The sequence below is a fragment of the Protopterus annectens genome, chromosome 1.part1 (assembly GCF_019279795.1).
Source record: "Protopterus annectens isolate FY-2018-M chromosome 1.part1, PAN1.0, whole genome shotgun sequence".
Lineage (NCBI taxonomy): Eukaryota > Metazoa > Chordata > Ceratodontiformes > Protopteridae > Protopterus > Protopterus annectens.
The window spans coordinates 907510474-907522549 of record NC_056726.1 but is presented as its reverse complement, the minus strand read 5'-3'; positions in this window follow the sequence as shown (position 1 = coordinate 907522549).

The window sequence follows — 12076 nt, the reverse complement described above, 5'->3', positions numbered from 1 at the left end:
TCCTCAGAGGATGAATATTCCTCCTCAGACACATGGGTTGGTTGAGGAGTGAGAGTAGGTGGGAGTTGCTGGGATTGTAAGGCCTGAAAGGCCTTAAAGAGGCTTTGGGAAAAGGATTCCCAGCCTGACATCTGAGGGGGTTCAATGTGTTTGGACTTCTGTTTCCTTTTCAAGGGTGTGGTAGACAAGGGAGAAGCAGACGTCTGCCTAGCAAGAGAAGGAAGAGCATGGACTTCTGAGAAGGTGACCCCTGGTTCCCCTCCACCATCAGACTCTGATGGTTAAAATACCTCAGCGGACGTACCTTTGGTATCCCGCACCCCGGCTTCCATTGTGGTTCCTGGGACTGCTTGGGAGACCGTCGTCTGAACGGACTCTGGGTCTGCTATCGCCTCTAGAGCCCGTTTGGATGCCTGAGGTGCAGCCTGGGATTGGGCCTAAGTTTCTTTGCCTTCTTCCGAGGCGGCATGTCAGATGGGCCTACTCCTCCCTCCATGCCTAACGGCAAGAATCTGAGTCTCTGATTCTCGAGGTAAAGATTTAAAGCCGCTAGTCGGCTACAAAGTGTTTTGGGGATGAACGACTTACAGATAGATGAGGATGCATGGTTGTGCGCCTCGCCTAGACAGAAAAAGTACAGTTGTGTACACTTACCATAAATGTAGATGTTCGAGTGTATTCACTGTTGCAGTCATTACATTTGGGTAATCTGCTGGCAGGTTGACCTCAGTCAGCCTGATTAACAAAGTCTTGGGTCCTGCATCGGTCGCTGTCCCTTCTTCCATGACGTCAGATCATCAGGGGTATAAAACATGCAGCTGACGCCATTTTAATGTTTTTCTTGCCCCAGATGTCATATATATATATATATATATATATATATATATATGCATGCAATTTAGAACACAAAAAATATACCTCCAAATAAAAGCAAATACAACAAGAAGGCTTTTGAGCATAGTAACAGAAAGAAGAGGTATAAAAAGAGAAAAGTAAGGGGCTGGTGGGTGGGTAACCAGGACTGCAACAGTGAATACACTCGAACATCTACATTTACGGTAAATGTACACAACTGTACTATGTTCTTCATGTTTCACTGTTGCAGTCATTACATTTGGGTAGAATCCCAAAGCTATGGTGGGGAGGATGGAATTATACAGCATTAGGAGGAGCTATAAGGCCCTGCAGGACAGCAGTGGCAAAGCCCGCTCTGGATTTAGAGAAGAGAGGTAAATGGGAATGCTTGGTGAACTTATGAACTGAGCTCCAGGTAGCAGCTTCTAGAATGTCTTTGGTAGGAACCCCTCTAAGAAAGGCTGCAGAAGTAGATGCAGCCCTGGTTTAATGGGATCTGATCCCCTTGGGGACAGGTTTACCATGACGCATGTAGCAGAAACAAATACAATGGCTTATCCATTTTGAAATTGTCTGCTTTGAGATAGCCTTTCCCTCTGCCCCTGCAGCAAATGCCACCAGTAGTTGCTCAGATTTTCTTAGAGATTTTGTCCTGTTCAAGTAGAATCTTAGTTGTCTGTGTACATCCAATGAATGCAGAATCCGCTCTCCCTTGTTCCGTAGAATTGGGAAAAAAGTTGGCAGATGAATGGTCTGATTAAGAGCCATGCTGGATACCACTTTAGGTATAAAGGATGGATTGGTCCTGAGCGCTACCCTGTCCGGGTAGAAAATAATAAAAGGCTCCACTGCCATGAGAGCCTGTAGTTCTGAGATCCTTCTAGCTGAAGTGACTACTAAAAGAAAAGCTGTCTTCCAAGAGAGAAATTTTATGTCTGCAGTAGCAGCTGGCTCAAAAGGAGGCAGTGTGAGTTTTTCCACCACAAAATTGAGGTCCCATGCAGGAGTTGGTGCTCTCCTGGGAGGTCTTAAATTTTTGGCCCCTATGAGATACTGCTTTAGCAGGGGATGAGAAAAGAGGGGAGGCTCTGTGTTGTAATGAGCTGAAATGGCAGCGGCGTGGATTTTTATGGAAGAGAAAGATAGGCCCTTGTGAAGCATCTCAGTTAAATATCGCAGAATCTGAGGAATATTGGGCATTTCTGTGCTTATTCCTTATGCCTGATTCCAGACACAGAATCTTTTCCATTTATCAGCATAAGATTTTCTAGTGCTAGGCCTTCTAGCCTCCAAAATGACATCCATCACAGGTTTGCTGAGAGATGTAACTGGTGAAGTTAGTTGAGTAGCCATGCTGCAAGATTCAGAGTTTGGAGCTGTGTGTGTAGAATTTGAAAGTTCTTGCTGTGACAGTAGATAAGGTGTCTGAGGCAGGTACCATGGAGGAAGGTGTGACATATTGCATAGGAGCAGGTACTAGTGTTGGCGAGGCCAGTCTGGAGCAATCAGAATCATTTTTGGTTTTTCCTGTCTGACTTTTAGTAAGACCTTGGAAAGCAAAGGCAGAGGGGGAAAAGCATAGACTGATAGGTTTTTCCAGCTGAAGGATAGAGCATCCACTTTCCAAGCTTTTTTGTGATGAATTCTTGTGCAGAATCTGTCCAACTGATAGTTTTGGGGTGAGACAAAAAGATCTATGTCTGGGCTCCCCATTTGCATGTCAACATGCTGAAGATTTGCAGATCCAGTTTCCATTCATGTGGGTCCATAAGATTTCTGCTTAGTTCGTCTGCCAGAGTATTTTGTTTTCCTGGCAGGAATTGAGCTTGTAGATGTATTTGCTAAGTCAAGGCTGTGTTCCAGAAGGCCATGGTTAGTGCAAAGGGGGTAGGAATGGGTACCCCCCCTGCTTGTTTATGTACCACATGACTGTGGTGTTGTCCGTCTTTATCAGTAGTTGTCCTGGATGAAGAAAGTCCTTGAAAGCTGTCAGAGCATTTTGTACAGCTAGCATCTCTTTCTGGTTGATATGCAGGTGCATTTGATTTGGGCTCCATTCGCCCTGAATGGATCTCCCAGCCAGATGCGCCCCCCAAGCATAGTCTGATGCATCTGTAGTCAGGGTTTGGGTGGCAGGGGGTGGAATGAATGACAGTCCCTTGTTTTGGTGACAGGCCTCTGCCCACCAAAAGAACTCTTGCTGCAGGCAAGGAATGATAGGAATCATTTCCAGGCTGTGACAATGTTGACTCCATAAGCTTTTTAGGTGCCATTGAAGTTTCCTCATATGCAGTCTTGCATATGGAATTAGAAGAATGCAGGAAGTCATGAACCCCAAGGCCTGACGAATTTGTCTTGCAGACTACAGGGTTTTTGAGGCCATTTGTTTGAAGTAAGTAATCAACTGGATTTGTTTGTCTGGTGTGAGGTAAGCCATCTGGGCAGTTGTATTCAAGCTTGCACCCAGGAATGTAATTTTTTGAGAGGGTACCAGTTGTGATTTATTTTCGTTTATGGTGTACCCTAGACAAGTTAGAAGCCTTTTTACAAATGCCAGATGCTGTAGAAGAGTGTCCTTGTTTTCTGCCTGAATTAGACAATCGTCCAGATAAGGATAAATTTGAATGTTTCTTTGTCTGCAAAATGAAATTACTGGTGCCAAGCACTTTGTGAAGACCCTGGGTGCAGTAGATAAGCCAAAGGGCAGTGCAGAGAACTGGTAATGCAAATAGCCTGCTTTGAAGCGCAGGTATCTTCTGCAAGATTCCGATTGGGATATGCAGGTAAGCCTCTTTTAAGTCTAGAGTTACCAGCCAGGCATCCTTGCCTAGCATGGGCAGTAACTGTTGTAGAGTCAGCATCTTGAATTTTGGAATGTCCAAGAAAGTATTTAGAATGGATAAGTCCAGAATTGGACGCCATGATTTGTCTTTTTTGGATACCAGAAAAAGTCTTGAATAAAAACCTTGCCCTTTTTCCTTTTCTGGTACTGGTTGAATAGCCCCCATATCCATGAGGGACATAACTTGTTTCTAGGCCTCTGCCCACTGATTTGGAGGCAGATCTGGCCATCCGTTTGAAATTGGCAACGTGTGGAAATGAAATCTGTATCCCTGGGATACTATATTTAAAACCCACTTGCCCTGGGTAATTAGATGCCAATTTTGTGCATGAAGTTCTAGTTTTTCCCCCAAAGGGGCTGCCAAAAGATAAGTGCTTGGAAATGGCATAGGAAAGTCATTGAGACTGTTTACCATAGAGGGTTGCCTTGCTACTTCCAGATTTGGAGGTGGAGGCACCCCACTGTTTTGTTCTGTAAGTTCCTCATGACTGAAATCTGAAGCCTTTGGAGTGCCTAGGTTTGACCGGAGCAGCTCTGGTGGGTACTGGAAAGGACCAACTCTTAGTAGGCCAGTGCCTACTGAATCTGGGTGGCTGCACTTGTAGGAAATCTTTTACAGTTTGCATAGATTTAGCTTTGTCTTCCATCTTTTTCAAAACTTCTGCCTTATTACCAAATAAACTGTCCTGTTGTAAAGGAGCATCCAACAATTTTGCTTTAATATGATCAGGCAGATTTTGCTCCTTGAGCCAAGCATGCCTTCTTATCACAGATCCCGTTACAGTGGCCCTGCAAGAGGCCTCCAAGGAATCAAAACCACGTTGCAAAGTATGCTTTCCAACTTGTTCAGCTGAATGCAATAAATCCTGTAACTCTTTATTTTCCACACAGTCAGAAATCACCATCATTTTCTGTTTAAGTAAACCCATGACATGCTGCTGATATTTAAGCATATGAAATTGACAGTTTAAAGCCCTGATTGCCAAGGTTGCAGACGTGTAAACCTTCTCACCCTCTATCCAGTGCCCTGGAGTCTCTATCAGAAGGGGAAGGATTCTTAGCAGTAGAAGCCTTAACACCCTTGGGACCCTGAGAAATTGTTTCAGGGTCAGCAGTAAGGTTTTTAAAAAAAAATTTGTGGGAGTCAGGAACCCTGTAATATCTGTCTGGCTTACTAGGAGCCGGAGGCAGGGAATCAGGAGCCATGCTGGATTCTGAGAAAACATCCTCAACAATGTCTAGAACAAGAGGTATAGTCAAAGGCCTATGCTGAGGAAGAAGAAGGAAATCCCTAAGCCTCTTTTTGGATTCCGAAAAATCCTGACTCTTCCAATGAAAATTTTCTCTTAAGGTATGCAAAGTTTCTCCAAAAGAAAAATCCTCAGGAGGAGAAGCAGAAGGAATGGATTATTCTGCATCAGAGTCCTCATAAGGTGGAATAGAGAATTCCTGATCAGAAGAGGAATCAGAAGAAATGGAAACCTGATCTGAAGATTCATAATCAGTGCCTTGCCTAGGCCTCTTAGCAGGAGGGGGTTGGGAACCCCTGATCAAGGTAATTAAATCCTCAGTCATTTTGATCATTTTTTTTAGGCATAGGGACCTGAGCGCGTAGCCCACGCGTCAGTTTTTTTAGACACAAAAGTTGGTTTTGGCCTTGTTTTTGAGGATGGCGTTGGTTTAATATACAAATCTTTAGGCCTGAAAACACCCTCAGAAGCCAGTGCCTGCTCAGCGGCTCTGGACCCATCTATGGGAGAGACATCCGCGGGTTCAAAACTTGAAGTATCTCGCGGCATGTCGGACTCCGAATGGGTCTCGGTAGAGGCCTGCGAATCAAAAGTATTGGGTATCAGGGGCTGCAAAAGCACCTCACTGAGTACCGGCGAACCGGCGACTGGCTTAGGAGAAGCTTCATCGTCAGTTTTGGACCTCGACGGTCTGTCTCTGTCTTTTTCTTTGCGTTTTTTGTGAATTCCGGTAGTCGGATTGCTATCCGACGACATTTCTGGATAGTTAAATCTTGAGCCAAAATATTTAGATGCAAAAATATACCCACGCTTAACAGTGCATTGGTTAAATTTAGCACAAAACTGACAGCAAAGCACGTTGTTATCAGGGCCTAGGCAAGGAATACAGTACAAATGAAAATCCTTATGAGGTATTTGCTTCCCACAAGTAATACAATTATTAACTTTTACTGACATCGGTAAGGAGCAAGAAAAAGTTCCCCCAATGGGGTACTTAGCTTTAGGTTGAAGACTTCAGTTCTGAAACTCGAAAATGAAAATTTCAGGAGTCGGCCGACCGGCAATTGCAAACTGCTTCTGTTTTGGGCACTGCGCGGCAAGAAAGACTGATTAAAATGGCATTGGCAGCATGTTTTATACCCCTGACGACCTGACATCATGGAAGAAGGGACAGCAACCAACGCAGGACCCAAGACTTTGTTAATCAGGCCGACTGAGGGCAACCCGCCAGCAGATTACCCAAATGTAATGACTGCAACAGTGAAACACGAAGAACATCACACTTATCGTGTGTGTCCTTGTGAGGAATCTGTCTCCCACAAGCACACTTCCCTTTCCTAGCTGACATGTAAGTCTAAAACAGCAACAGCAAGCAAAACAAGTAAAAAAAAAAACCCAGTGGGCACTTAGCTGAATGTGCACATCTGCAGAGAAGCAGAGTTTGCTGGTTCAAAGGGGGCAATGGTGAGTTTCTTCAGTACATAGTTCAAGTCCTAAGGGGGTGGGGATAGGTTTAATTGGAGGTCTGACGTGGAGAACCCCTTTCAGGAATAGTTTAACTTCCAGCCTGGAAAGAAGAGGTGGATCCATAGGTACACAGACTGAAATGGCAGATAAGTGGACTTTCACTGAAGAGTATGAAAGTTCTGATTTTAGAAGCTCACTCACATAGGCTAGGACTAGTGGAACATCCACTTGGAAGGGGTCCCTTTGCCTTTGGAGACTCCAACTGGAGAACCTTTTCCATTTCAAAATGTAGGATCTCCTGGTAGTGGGTTGCCTGGCCTCCTGCAGAATGGATAGCACATCCTCTGAGTACCAGTATCTGAAGGGGATCAGGTGTTTATCACCCACAGGTTTAAGGGGAGCATTTCCAGGTGTGGGTGAATGAGAGATCCTTTCTGTTGTGTGAGCAGGTTCACCTTGTGAGGCAACTTGTGCTGACTGCCCTTAGCAAGAGATAGAAGAAGGGGGAAAGTACAGTTTTGTACCTACCATAAATGTAGATGTTCGAGTGTATACACTGCTGCAGTCATTACACTTGGGTTATCCTGCCATCAGGCAGTTCCCCAGTTGGCCTGAGTTCCAAAGTCTTGGTCTGGCGTTGGTTGCTGTTGCCTCCTCCCTGACGTCAGTGAGACAGGGGTATATAAGATGCAGCCGATGCCATTTTCTTCAGTTTTTCTTGCCCCAGATGTCAGGTGCCCTCAAATGGATAGGCAATTCAAATTGCTAATAAAACATAGATAGGAAAAGCAAACAACTTTTAGTTACCAGCAAATACTCCCCATAGGTAGTAAAGGGTAGAAGATATAGGTACGTACCAGCAAGTAAGAGGGGAAGGAGGGAGGGTAACCTGGACTGCAGCAGTGTATACACTCGAACATCTACATTTATGGTAGGTACAAAACTGTACTATGTTCATCGTGTTACACTGCTGGAGTCATTACACTTGGGTAGAATCCCAAAGCTGAGGTAGGGTGGTTGGTTCTATAAGGCATTAGGTGTGGCTATAAGGCCCTGCAGCACAGCAGTGGCGAAGCCAGCTCTGGATTTAGAGTATAAAGGCAGATGGTAATGCTTGGTGAAGGTATGCACAGAACTCCATGTTGCTGCTTCCAAAATGTCCTTGGTAGGCACTCCTCTGAGGTAGGCAGTTGAAGTGGCTGTTGCCCTGGTGGAGTGAGATCTAATGCTGCTAGGTACAGGTTTCTCATGGTGTGTGTAGCAGAAACGTATGCAATGTCCTATCCATTTTGAAATAGTCTGTTTTGAAATGGCTTTTCCCTGTGCTCCTGCAGCATATGCTACCAGTAATTGCTCAGATTTTCTGAAAGCTTTGGTTTTGTCCAAGTAGAAGCGTAACTGCCTGTGAATGTCCAAAGAATGCAGTAGTCTCTCCTCTTTATTCTGTGGTTTTGGATAAAAAGTTGACAAGTGAATAGTTTGGTTTAGAGCCACACATGAAACCACCTTTGGCATAAACGTAGTTAGTTCTTAAGGACACCCTGTCCTGGTGGAAAATGAGGAAAGGTTCTACTGCCATTAGTGCCTGTAATTCTGAAACTCTTCGAACTGATGTTATTGCCAGGAGCAGAGCAGTTTTCCAAGAAATATTATTTAATCCTGCTGTGTTAGCTGGCTCAAAGGGAAGTAAAGTTAATTTTTCCAAAACAAAGTTGAGGTCCCAAGTTGGAGTAGGTGCTCTACGGGGCGGTCTTATGTTTTTAGCCCCTCTGAGGTACTGTTTTAGCAATGGATTAGAGAAAATTGGAGGATCCGTGTTGTAATGAGCAGAGATGGCAGAGGCGTGGATCTTGATGGATGAAAAAGAGAGGCCTTTGTCCAGCATCTCAGTTAAATATTGTAGAATCTGAGGAATGATTGGGACAAGAGGGTCAAGGCTGTGAGCCTGGTTCCAGGCACAGAATCTCTTCCATTTATCCGAATAGGCTTTCCTGGTACTAGGCCTTCTGGCCTCCAGAATGACATCCATAACAGCTTTGGAGAGAGGCATTGCTTGCTTGACTAAGGAATTTTCCATGCAGTTAGGTTTAAGGTCTTTAGCTGACTGTGAAGTATCTGATTGTTGTGCTGAGTCAGCAGATGTGGGATTTGAGGCAATATCCAGGGTGGTTCTTGTGCTAAATTCTTTAAGATTGGGTACCAGTGCTGGCGTGGCCAGTCTGGAGCAATCAGGATCATCTTTGGCTCTTCTTGCCTGGCTTTTATGAGAACCTTTGGCAGGAGAGGTAGTGGAGGGAAAGCGTATACTTGTAGGTTTTTCCAGCTGAATGAGGGGGCATCCACTTTCCATGCTTGTGGATGGCAACTCCTTGTGCAGAATTTCTGTAGCTGGCAATTCATTGGGGATGCAAACAGATCTATGTCCGGGCTCCACCATTTCTGTGTTATCATTCTGAATATTTGTGGATTCAATTCCCATTCGTGGGGATCCATGATGTTTCTGCATAAGTCGTCTGCCAGTGTGTTTTTCTCTCCTGGCAGGAATTGTGCTTGCAGATGAACTTGATAGTTTAGAGCTGTGTTCCACAAGGTCATGGCTTGTCTGCAGAGGGGGTAGGAGTGAGTGCCCCCTTGCTTGTTTATGTACCACATAACTGTGATATTGTCTGTTTTTAGTAATAGCTGTCCTGGATGCAGCAGGTCCTTGAAAGCTATAAGGGCATTCTGTACAGCTAACATCTCTTTTTGATTGATGTGAAGATGCCTTTGTTCTGCGGGCCACTTGCCCTGAATACATTTTCCTGCCATGTGTGCTCCCCAGGCATAATCTGATGCATCTGTTGTCAGTGTTTGCCTGGCTGTGGGTTGAGTAAAAGGCTGTCCCTTGTTGAGGTGACAAGCTTGAGCCCACCATCGAAACTCCTGTTGAAGGCAAGGAATTAGTGGTATAACTGTTTCCAAACTTTGACAGTGTTGAGACCATACACTCTTTAGGAACCATTGTAGATTCCTCATATGCAGTCTGACATATGGAATTAGTAGTATGCAAGATGCCATGTAACCCAAGGCCTGCAGAATTTTTCTTGCAGGGAGTTGGGTTTTTGTTGCCATCAATTGAAAGTATTGAGTCAGTTGTCCTTGCTTGTCTGGCGTGAGATAAGCCATCTGGGCAGTTGTGGTCAAACTGGCACCCAGGAATATTATCTCTTGTGAGGGCACTAGTTTTGATTTCTTTTCATTTACTGTGTACCCCAGGCAACTTAATACCTGTTTTACAAACGCCAGATGCTCTAGATGAATGTCCTTGCTCTCTGCTTGAATCAGGCAGTCATCCAGGTACGGATAAATTTGAATTCCTTTCTGTCTGCAAAATGCAATTACTGGTGCCAGGCACTTTGTGAAGACCCTGGGCGCAGTAGAGAAGCCAAAGGGCAGTGCAGAGAATTGATAGTGCATTGAACCTGCTATGAATCTGAGGTATCTTCTGCAGTTTTGTCTGATAGGGACATGCTGGTATGCCTCCTTGCGGTCCAAGGTCACGAGCCAAGCTTTCTTGACCACCATGGGAAGAAGTTGCTGTAGTGTCAACATTTTGAATTTCGGAACATCCAGGTAAGTGTTTAGAGACGAAAGATCCAGAATGGGCCTCCAGGCTTTGTCCTTTCTGGGAACCAGAAAGAGTCTTGAATAAAATAATTGTCCTTGCTCTTGTGGTGGTACCTCTTGAATAGCTCTCATTTCCATGAGTGCTGTAATTTGTTTTTGAGCCTCTGCCCATTGATTTGGTGGCAGATTTGGCATTCCTTTTAACCTTGGCAGAGTGTGAAAGTGGAACCTGTAACCTTGAGATACAATGTTGAGAACCCATTTGTCTTTGGTGATCCAATGCCAATTGTGATAGAAAAGTGCTAGTTTTCCTCCCAAGGGGGCTGCCAAGAGAGAATTGTTTGGCAGCTGTAATGGGAAGTCATTGAGGCTGCTTTTTATATGATTGGGGCCTGTCTTCCCCTTCTTTCTGGCCTGGTGCACCCCATTGTCGAGGCCTGTAAGGACCTTGTGGTTGACCTCTACCTCTTGGACATCTGTATCTGCCCCTTTGAGGTCTGTCTGTAGCCGGAAAGGACCAATTCTTTGTTGGCCAATTTCTGCTAAATCTTGGTGGCTGAACCTGTAAGAAATCCTTTACCGTTTGCATAGATTTTGCTTTATCCTCCATTTTCTTTAATACCTCTTCTGCCTTAACTCCAAATAACACATCCTGCTGTAAAGGTGTATCCAATAATTTTGCTTTAACATGATCTGGTAACGTATGTTCTTTTAACCAAGCATGCCTTCTAATGACAGAGCCTGTAACTGCTGCTCTACAGGAGGCCTCTAAAGAATCAAAACCACATTGCAAAGTATGCTTTCCCACTTGTTCAGCTGCATGCAATAAATCCTGCATTTCTTTAAAATTAGGAGGATCTGAATCTGGAGGGGGATGGGACCCCCTGATCAGAGTACTTAGGTCTTCAGCCATTTTGAGCATTTGTTTCTTAGGCATGGAGGCCTGTCCTGGAGAATGCTGTATTTGTTTCTTTGTTTTTAAAGCAGGCTTAGACTTAGCAGGGGGTTTAATGGTTAACTGAGTAGGTCTGAAAACACTCTCTGAAGCTTCGGGTTGCTCAGCTACTTCGGATCCCTCTGAAGGGTTAGCCTCGGTAGGCTGAAAAACTTGTGCGTCCGAAGGCCCGGCCATCTCCACGTGTGAGTCGGAGGCGGCCTGTGGTTCTGCAGAAGCGGTCATCAGGGGCTGCGAAGGCGCCTCGCTGAAAACCGGAGAACCGGCCTAGAAGAGGCTTCGTCGTCAGGTTTGGGCCTCGGATGCCTGTCCTTGTCTTTGCGCTTTTTATGTATTCCGGTCGCCGGAAGTTCCGACGGCATGGTGTAATTAAATTTTCTGCCAAAATAATGTCGGGCAAAATCAAACCAACGTTTAATAGTGCGCTTGTTAAACCTAGCACAAAACTGACAACCAGTGACGTCGTGGTCTGGGCTTAGGCATGGGATACAATAGGAATGGAAATCCTTATGAGGTATTTGCTTCCCACAAGAAATACAGTTATTAACTTTTACTGACATCGGTCTGAGGTAAGAAAAAGTTTCCCCAATGGGGTACTTAGCTTTGTAGAAGACTTTGGTTCTAGATTCGGAATGAAAATCTCAGGAGTCGGCCGACCGGCACCTGCGAACTGCTTTTGCTTCGGGCACCGCGCAGCAAGAAAGAGTGAAGAAAATGGCGTCGGCTGCATCTTATATACCCCTGTCACACTGACGTCAGGGAGGAGGCGACAGCAACCGATGCCAGACCAAGACTTTGGAGCTCAGGCCGACTGGGGAACCGGTTGACGGCAGGATAACCCAAGTGTAATGACTGCAGCAGTGTAACACGATGAACATTCATTGTTGCCTTCACCAATAGGGAGTCAACAGCAAAATTTTCGGCTTCTCTTTTTGGATTTTTAGAAGGATTTTCTGAAGGAGTGGGAAGCGAGGGAAGGCATAAAGAAATAGTCCCTTCCATGAAATCGAGAAGGCATCCACTCTCAAGGCTAGTGGGGAGGGGTCCCTGGACCAGAATAGCTGTAATTGTCTGTTCTGGGGGGAGGCAAACAGATGTATC